This window comes from Eutrigla gurnardus (genome assembly GCF_963514095.1).
Source record: "Eutrigla gurnardus genome assembly, chromosome: 1".
Lineage (NCBI taxonomy): Eukaryota > Metazoa > Chordata > Actinopteri > Perciformes > Triglidae > Eutrigla > Eutrigla gurnardus.
Genome location: NC_139915.1, coordinates 37,163,529 through 37,174,840, shown reverse-complemented (window position 1 = coordinate 37,174,840; position 11,312 = coordinate 37,163,529).

Sequence of the window (11,312 nt, the reverse complement as noted above, 5' to 3'; positions counted from 1 at the left end):
TGAATGTCCCTCAACCTGCAGATTAGAGACAGCAGACGCCACAGGAAGTTGACCGTCAGGAATCAGTTAACACGCAGGGTGAGAAGGACGCCGGCGCGAGGCTTTCGGGTCACCTTGAGAAGTAAAACATCTGCTGCTCCGGAGATAAGTCGACACACTTCACAATTAATACAGGTATAAGGATGGACAAAGATGATGTCATTAGATGGACGGATGTGTTGTTGGTTTCTACCTACAGGCGACCAGATTAAACCAGCTCACCGTTTTTTTCATCTGAAACCGTTGCACGCTAAAAAAAATAACCACACGTTTTAACGACCATCATGAGGTGGTAAAAATAATTACCACCTCATTGGCTGCCTGTGGGCGACCAGGCACCGGTGGGGGACCAGTCACTGGTGGGGGACTAGTCACCGGTCAGCAACTAGGCACCGGTGGGGGACCAGTCACTGGTGGGGGACTAGTTACCGGTGAGCGACCAGGCACCAGTGGGGGACCGGTGGGGGACTAGTCACCAGTGGGGGACCAGTCACCGGTGGGGGACTAGTCACCGGTGAGCAACTAGGCACCGGTGGGGGACCAGTCGCTGGTGGGGGACTAGTTACCGGTGAGCGACCAGGCACCAGTGGGGGACCAGTGGGGGACTAGTCACTGGTGGGGGACCAGTCACCGGCAGGGGACTAGTCACCGGTGAGCAACTAGGCACCAGTGGGGGAGCAGGCACCGGTGGGGGACCAGGCACCAGTGGGGGAGCAGGCACCAGTGGGGGACTAGTCACCGGTGGGGGACCAGGTGTGCTACGCCTCACCTACAGGAATATTATGGCAAGAAATCAACATATGAAACGAGGGGAAATGGTGCATCTGTTGGGGACTATTCTCAGCGGTGGATGAATGTGCGTGTGTTCTTCTCCCTCAAATGAGGATTGAGATGTTTTTTGAGCTGTCATATAAAAAAACATGAAATGTGTTTTATGCGTCCTATCTGATGTCCTCACAGCGGCAGGGGCAGCTTCACGTTTGCTGCTTTGACCTTTCAGACGTCACTTTTCAAGGAGAAATGTACGGAAGTGACATTGTGACGGAGGCTGGTTGGACCTGACGTCGGTCTCTCCTGGACTTAGACCCCTGGATTCGTCAGATGTGTTCAGAGTGTTATCTCTTTTCTGGAGATCACGCTGACGACCGTCACCCCGGAGAAAACAAACGGGGAATGGAGAATACAGTTTGGTTGTATGGGAACAACATTTGTAGGCCTTGGATGGGACGACCTGCAACTCATCTTATTTTCTGTCTTTCACCTTCAGGCTGCTGAGTAACATTCTTGATATGACTCCTTTCATGAACAAAGGTTGTTGTTTGTTTTTGAATCCAGTATGTTGGCATGCCTTCATACAACCATCACAGTCTCACCACTCTTCATACTGCGGACACCAATTGTTTTTTCAAGTTGCTTGGCATCACTTCTCTTTCTGCTGTTAGCTTTAGATGACAAAACCAACGTTAGCTTTAGACAACAAAACCAACGTTAGCTTTAGACGACAAAACCAACGTTAGCTTTAGACAACAAAACCAACGTTAGCTTTAGACAACAAACAAAGGTTAGCTTTAGACGACAAAACCCCCAAAATGATGGTCCATGATGGCAAAGCTTTCAGTGACTATTCTGCATGAGACTGGTTGGTCACCTTGAACTTGGACACTGAGGGAACGAGTGAACATTTCCATCTGATATCAAGCAAAGTTAAAACGATGTTTTTTGCTCCATTCCTGTCCGACAACGGGCACCCCCGCCGGAGTTTAAAGCGCATCGTGTCGGGTTTGAACAACGTTTCCTCAGGCTGTACAAATATTTCTTCGAGGGTAATTGGATGGGAATCTGATGTTATGTAACGAAGCTCCGTCTGCCAGCGAGTCTCCGTCCTCCCCAGGAACCAGACCTCTCTGGTCCTGCAGCCCAGTCGAGCTGGGTCTGATTAAAGCCCATTGTGCCAAATGGTTAGCTGGGAAAAAAAGCAGCCTATTACAGCGCGGCGAGCGGCGAGCCAGGAGCCGGCTGGCAGCCGCACAGCGTGTTACGTCTTCGGCCGTCCGGCCGGCTGGGCCGCTCCAAGAATCCGGTGAGCCGAGTTTCACAGAACTGCCTAAATACAGACTGTGACACGTTTGGCTGTTTGTTTTTGGTGCACGTGTTTGTCTGCTGCCGAGCTCACAGAGAGTTGGTCTCCAGACCGTAGACCACCCCCCCCCCCCCCCCCCCCCACACACACACACACACACTCTGTAAGCTATGATTGAAGTATTTATTTTTTACTTTTTCCTCCCTAGATGTTAAAACTAATATCTGTCTCACATTTTCAGGCTTGTTACTTTAGTTTTAAAGCATTTGAGGGGAATTATCAATTATTATTTTTCTTCTTAATATGACGAAAGATATACTTTGAGAACATTTCAGTACTTTTACACTTTGACTTGAGTAAAGAAGTAGAATTCGTACTCTGGGGGACCACAGACAGTCTCTGGTTTCTCCACATAGTCTGGTCTGGACTAATGTGAGCTACTATCGTAGAATCTGGGGGACCAGCACTGCCTCTCCTCCGGTCGACTAAGCAGGACACACTGAAGCAGCAGATTGAGGTCAGTGTGTCACAGACCTCCTCTGCAGAGTGCAGGTCCACACCAGCTGGTCCCCATGGAGACCAGCGGGGTTTACGGGGAACTCAGACTGGTGGGTCTTCTTAGGGCAGGAACACCTGTTTAACCGAGCAGCAGTGTGTGTGTCTCCTGTGTTTGTTCCTGTGACTCAAAGTGTGAACTTTCACACAGGACTTTCACTCAGGAGACGGCTGTTCATTTCCAAAGTGAAACCAAATGTAAACATTGACTTTATGTGTGTTATTCTTCTGTTCTTTCTGTTACTATTTCAGACACCAACCATGATCTTTTTTTAAAAACTTTAACCAAACAACTTTGTTGCCTGGAGTGATCCGATCGTTTTACCATGTTACCCACGTGCCCCTGGATGTTCCTGCAGATACAAGGCTGATGGGAAACAGGTCAATGGTTTGGACCACTGTGCACCAGTTCTCTTTCTGCCAGTCAGGATGACATTAAAACTACAAAACAACATCAGCGTTTAGACAAAAAAACAAAAAAACAAAAAAAACAAAGGTAGGTTTAGACAAAAAAAACAAAGTTAGGTTTAGACAAAGAGAAACAAAGTTAGGTTTAGACAAAAAGAAACAAAGTTAGGTTTAGACAAAAAAAAAACAAAGTTAGGTTTAGACAAAAAGAAACAAAAAGTTAGGTTTATTCAATCAATCATTAATTAGCAAACACATCTTAAAGAAGTTTTTCAAAAACAAAACCCTTCAGTCCAAAATACAGACAATATTTCCCCGTGGAGCAACAACAGAGTCTCAGTGTGGATGTGGACGTCATGCGGTCGGAGCACGAGAATTACTTTAAATGTTTTTCATCTCGGAGGGAGAACATGTCTTTCTGTAAGTCCACAGTTCTGAATGCTTTCCCTGAGGGAATTACCCACAATTCCTAGCGCTGTGACATTAAACATGAGGGGGGGGCGCCTGGAGGACTTAAAACGTGTGTGGTAAATAAAAGATGAAGGATTAAATACTGAACATGAAACACTGGATTCTATTACACACCTAGTTTGAACCTTAAATGTTGCTTATTGAAGCTGTTTGGACTAAAACAAAGAAATCGATTGTTCGTCAGTTACTCCTCATCTGGAGTAACTAAGACCAGAGTCTGAAAGAGGTCTAGATCTGGTCTGGAAACAGCATCCAACACAAACTGGAGATAATGGGCCCTAGTTTAATGGCGCAGCACAGGGCGGCGCAGGGTGACGGAGCTGGCGCAATGCAAGTTTCGACCCGCGCAGCCTTGCGCACGGTCAAGGTGCGTGTCCACAGGGGCGATTTAAAACGAGTGTGGACGCGCCGTTCCCAGTATTACACGCTTGGTGGGCTGCCACTAGAGGATGATTGACAGGCGCTCTCCTTTAAACAACACATTTTTGCGAGCGTTCGCGAGCGTTCCCGAGGCGGCGAGTCGAGCCCGGCGCCTCTGATTAGCATAAATTAGATTCGACTTCAACTTTCGGCAAATGAGGAGCGGCCAACTCGCGCGCCGTCTCTCGACAGTCGCCGCGACGCTACCAGAATGCATTGCACAGCTTTTCACATAGACAATAGGCTTGTTCGGGATGGTCTTGGCTTGACTTGACTTGACTTACCACGCAGACGAGAGCTGCAGGTGTCTGAGGGGGCGGGCTCTAAAAGAGACGGCAGCCACACGCCGTCAAGTCGGACAACAAAGTCAACGTGACTATAGTGCTCAAGCGATAGAACACAGCAGCAAACCAAAGAGGATATGTTTTATATATATATATATATATATATATATATATATATATATATATATATATATATATATATTACACACACACACACACACACACACACATACATATATACATAAATACATACATACACACACACACACGCAAGGCAACATGTGGAAGGCATTATTTTTTCCCAGTATATTTGTATTATCAGTCTATGTTTGTATTAACCAGACCTCATATATAATAGGCCTACTCACAACACAATGCACGGAACTTAAGATCAAGCCATGAGATCGAATGCGACCAAAATAAAAAGTATCATTTCACCACAAGGTGGCCGCCGAGTGCGGACCTGAACACACGTCATTGTACTTTTAACCAATGAGAACCATTCCGCGTAGCGGAGGTGTGGACAAGCCAGCTGCAGCCGTCGTAGACCGCACTGCCAAGCGCTGCAAGAAGCGCTTCTTAAAAACTTGTTCCCGCGATGTTTTGGGTCACGTGATATGGTCGCGACCCTGTGACGTCTTTGCAGTCGGCTGCTAAGTCGGACACAATTCTAGCCATCATGCATCGCTTTCAACCCACAATACATCACGTTAGGTAGCGCGCTGCAGGCGGCTACATCAAGTCGAATTCGCCTACTGAATGGGACGCGGGGAAACACCGCTGCCTGTGGACACGCACCTTCACGCCTTCTTCTCCTCCTTCTTTCCCACTTGCGCGGGTGGGCGAGACAGGAGGTGTGCCTGCGCGAGCCTGCGCGGTGCACGAAACTTGCAAAGTCCAGGCGGACACACCCCGTCGGCGTGGCGCAGGTGCCCAATTTCCACTGCATGCGTCTCTGCTGCGGTGCGTCTGCGATCCGGCTTCGGTCCGCCGTCCGCCAGTCCCCACAGGATGCGTTTGAGTCCGCCACGGCGCAGTCCGGCAGAACGACTGTGACGTCGCGAGACCTCGCGATAATACGTAATCGCGCGAGACTGCAGTTAAAGAACTCTGACCTGTACCCGCCCATTCTGACGTTTTTGTGACGTAGTTAACTGAAATATGATCCGTCGTCAAGAGGTTTTATTAACACAAGTGTTTTATTTTGAAGTAACCGGATGTTTTATTGTTGAGTATGTACCGAACCTGTTTCGCTATATTTGCTCTGTGCTGAATTGCTGCGCCGTGGTCCGGCATCCGCCAGAAATAGAAGTCCTGCGTATTTGTTGCGGAGAGCAGCGGACTGCTGGAGCCGAGACGCAGCGGACACGCAGCGCAGCGGACCTGGTGGGGATTCACCCATAGACTAAAGTTAAACGTATCCGCTGGCGTGGCGGAGACGCAACGCAGCGGAGACGCATGCAGTGGAAATTGGGGGTGAGAGCTGACTGTGCCTGGTCTACGAAACTAGGGCCCTACGTGTCTTTGTGTCAGCAACGTGACGAAGTTCACATATATATCACTGAAAGGCCTCTCACACGCAACGATCTACCAGGTCTCTGAGGGTTCAGGGTTTCAGGTCTGAAGGGGGGGGCACTGGGACGCAACCCAACCCAAACCAGAATTGATCCTTGTCTAAACCTACTGTTGGTTTTGCTGTCTAAAAATAACGTTTGTTTTATGTCTTAAGTTAACGTGGGTTTTGTTGTCTAAAGTTCACGTTGGTTTTGTCGTCCAAAGCTAACGTTGTTTTTTTATCTGAAGCTAACGTTGTTTTGTTGTCTAAAGCTAATGTTGGTCGTCTAAAACTAACATTGGTTTTGTCGTCTAAAGCTAACGTTGGTCGTCTAAAGCTAACATTGGTTTTGTCGTCCAAAGCTAACGTTGGTCGTCTAAAGCTAACATTGGTTTTGTCGTCTAAAGCTAACGTTGGTCGTGTAAAGCTAACGTTGGTTTTGTCGTCTAAAGCTAACGTTGGTTTTGTCGTCTAAAGCTAACGTTGGTCGTCTAAAGCTAACGTTGGTCGTCTAAAGCTAACGTTGGTTTTGTCGTCTAAAGCTGACGTTGGTTTTGTTTTGGTATTTTATTACGTTGGTTATTCTGGAGGAGAGGAATCCCACTGCTGTCCTTCCTGTGGCTTCTTCCATTTATTTCCTTATTAAATGTTTCCATGGAAACTTCCTCATTATGGGCCGCGGCTCTCCGAGGACAGATGCTGGACAGACGTGTGAAGCCCCCCCGGCCAAATCTGCCGTTTGTGATATTGGCTATACAAATTAAATTGACCTGAAGGTGCTGATGCGTAGTGTGCTGTGGTTTCCTGTCATAATGATGCATTATGGGCTCTGTCCTCTATGCAGGCCACGTTGAAGCGGCAGAACCTCTCCCTGGTCTACGTCAGCAGCTTCCTACCATCTGGGGCTCTGCAGTCACACTTCCTGTGATGACACCTCGGTTAGCGGCGAGCTCCGATTTTACCGTGATGCTCCCCAGCTGTTGTTATATAGACCACCAATGATGATGGACTTAGCTGAGTGACTAGCATCATAAGCTACCGATTACTACTACCACTACTACTACTAGCTACTACTACACTAGACCACTACTACAGCTAGACCACTACTACCACTACTACCACTACTACTACTAGCTACTACTACACTAGACCACTACTACAGCTAGACCACTACTACCACTACTACCACTACTACTACTACCACTACTACCACTACTACTACTACACTAGACCACTACTACCACTAGACCACTACACCACTACTACTACCACTACTACTACTACACTAGACCACTACTACCACTAGACCACTACACCACTACTACTACCACTACTACTACTACACTAGACCACTACTACCACTACTACCACTACTACTACTACACTAGACCACTACTACCACTAGACCACTACACCACTACTACCACTACTACTACTACACTAGACCACTACTACCACTAGACCACTACTACCACTACTACTACTACACTAGACCACTACTACCACTAGACCACTACTACCACTACTACTACTACTACTAATACCACTACTACTACTACACTAGACCACTACTACCACTAGACCACTACTACCACTACTACCACTACTACTACCACTACACTAGACCACTACTACCACTAGAACACTACACCACTACTACTACCACCACTACTACTACTACTACCAACACCACTACTACTACTACACTAGACCACTACTACCACTAGACCACTACTACCACTACTACTACTACTACCACTAGACCACTACACCACTACTACTACTACTACTACTACTACACTAGACCACTACTACCACTAGACCACTACTACTACTACTACACCAGACCACTACTACCACTAGACCACTACTACCACTACTACCACTACTACTACTACACTAGACCACTACTACCACTACTACTACTACTACACTAGACCACTACTACCACTAGACCACTACACCACTACAACTACCACTACTACACTAGACCACTACTACCACTAGACCACTACTACCACTAGACCACTACTACCACTACTACCACTACTACTACTACACTAGACCACTACTACCACTAAACCACTACACCACTACTACCACTACTACTACTACTACACTAAACCACTACTACCACTAGACCACTACTACCACCACCACTACTACTACTACACTAGACCACTACTACCACTAGACCACTACACCACTACTACTACTACACTAGACCACTACTACCACTAGACCACTACTACCACTACTACCACTAGACCACTACACCACTACTACTACCACTACTACTACTACACTAGACCACTACTACCACTACTACCACTACTACTACTACACTAGACCACTACTACCACTAGACCACTACACCACTACTACCACTACTACTACTACACTAGACCACTACTACCACTAGACCACTACTACCACTACTACTACTACACTAGACCACTACTACCACTAGACCACTACTACCACTACTACTACTACTACTAATACCACTACTACTACTACACTAGACCACTACTACCACTAGACCACTACTACCACTACTACCACTACTACTACCACTACACTAGACCACTACTACCACTAGAACACTACACCACTACTACTACCACTACTACTACTACACTAGACCACTACTACCACTACTACCACTACTACTACTACACTAGACCACTACTACCACTAGACCACTACACCACTACTACCACTACTACTACTACACTAGACCACTACTACCACTAGACCACTACTACCACTACTACTACTACACTAGACCACTACTACCACTAGACCACTACTACCACTACTACTACTACTACTACTAATACCACTACTACTACTACACTAGACCACTACTACCACTAGACCACTACTACCACTACTACCACTACTACTACCACTACACTAGACCACTACTACCACTAGAACACTACACCACTACTACTACCACCACTACTACTACTACTACTACCAACACCACTACTACTACTACACTAGACCACTACTACCACTAGACCACTACTACCACTACTACTACTACTACCACTAGACCACTACACCACTACTACTACTACTACTACTACTACACTAGACCACTACTACCACTAGACCACTAGACCAATACTACTATTACTACCACTACTACTACTACACTAGACCACTACTACCACTAGACCACTACTACTACTACTACACCAGACCACTACTACCACTAGACCACTACTACCACTACTACCACTACTACTACTACACTAGACCACTACTACCACTACTACTACTACTACACTAGACCACTACTACCACTAGACCACTACACCACTACAACTACCACTACTACACTAGACCACTACTACCACTAGACCACTACTACCACTAGACCACTACTACCACTACTACCACTACTACTACTACACTAGACCACTACTACCACTAAACCACTACACCACTACTACCACTACTACTACTACTACACTAAACCACTACTACCACTAGACCACTACTACCACCACCACTACTACTACTACACTAGACCACTACTACCACTAGACCACTACACCACTACTACTACTACACTAGACCACTACTACCACTAGACCACTACTACCACTACTACCACTAGACCACTACACCACTACTACTACTACTACTACCACTACTACTACTACACTAGACCACTACTACCACTAGACCACTGGACCACTACTACTATTACTACTACTACACTAGACCACTACTACCACTAGACCACTACACCATATTTACATTTACATTTAGGTCATTTAGCAGACGCTTTTGTCCAAAGCGACTTACAATAAGTACATTTGTCAAAAGAAGGAAACAAGGAAACCACAACGAATCATTGCCGATAAAGTAAGAGCTAAAAGTAGAACAAGTGTTAGGTCCTCATCTGAGTAAACTAGTAGTTCAAGAGCAACAGTGCTACGATCAGAGTGCTATAGGTAAGGGTTTTTTTTTTTTTTTGGGGCGGGGGGGAGGTCATGCTAGTCGAGGTGAAGTCTGAACAGGTGAGTCTTGAGCCTTTTTCGGAAAATGGCAAATGACTCAGCTGTCCTGACATTAGTCGGGAGTTCGTTCCACCACTGAGGCGCCAGAACAGAGAAGAGTCTGGACTTTGCTGAGCGACATTTGTTTGATTTCAGCGATGGTGGTACCAGCCGGCCAGCTGAAGTAGAGGAGCGAAGTGCTCGCTTCGGGGCATGTGGTTTGACCAGTGTTTGAAGGTAGATGGGTGCCGTTCCATTGATGGCCCTGACACCACTACTACCACTACTACTACTACTACTACTACTACTACTACTACCACTACTACTACTACACTAGACCACTACTACCACTAGACCACTACTACCACTACTACTACTACTACCACTAGACCACTACTACCACTAGACCACTACTACCACTAGACCACTACTACTACTACCACTAGACCACTACTACCACTACTACTACTACACTAGACCACTACTACCACTAGACCACTACACCACTACTACTACCACTACTACTACTACACTAGACCACTACTACCACTAGACCACTACTACCACTACTACTACTACACTAGACCACTACTACCACTACTACTACTACTACCACTAGACCACTACTACCACTACTACCACTACTACCACTACTACCACTACTACTACTACACTAGACCACTACTACCACTAGACCACTACACCACTACTACTACCACTACTACCACTAGACCACTACTACCACTACTACTACTACACTAGACCACTACACCACTACTACCACTACTACAACTACACTTGACCACTACTACCACTAGACCACTACTACCACTACTACCACTACTACTACTACTACCACTACTACTACTACACTAGACCACTACTACCACTAGACCACTACTACCACTACTACTACGACTACCACTAGACCACTACTACCACTACTACCACTACTACTACTACACTAGACCACTACTACTACCACTACTACTACTACTACTACCACTACTACTACTACACTAGACCACTACTACCACTAGACCACTGCTACCACTACTACTACCACTACTACTACTACACTAAACAACTACTACCACTACTACTACTACTACCACTAGACCACTACACCGCTACTGCTACTACTACCACTACTACCACTACTACCACTACCACTAGACCACTACTACCACTACTACTACTACCACTACTACCACTACTACTACTACCACTACTACCACTACTACTACTACCACTAGACCACTACACCGCTACTGCTACTACTACCACTACTACCACTACTACCACTACCACTAGACCACTACTACCACTACTACTACTACCACTACTACCACTACTACTACTACCACTACTACCACTACTACTACTACCACTAGACCACTACTACTACTACTACCACTAGACCACTACTACCACTACTACTACTACTACTACTACTACTACCACTACTACTACTACTACTA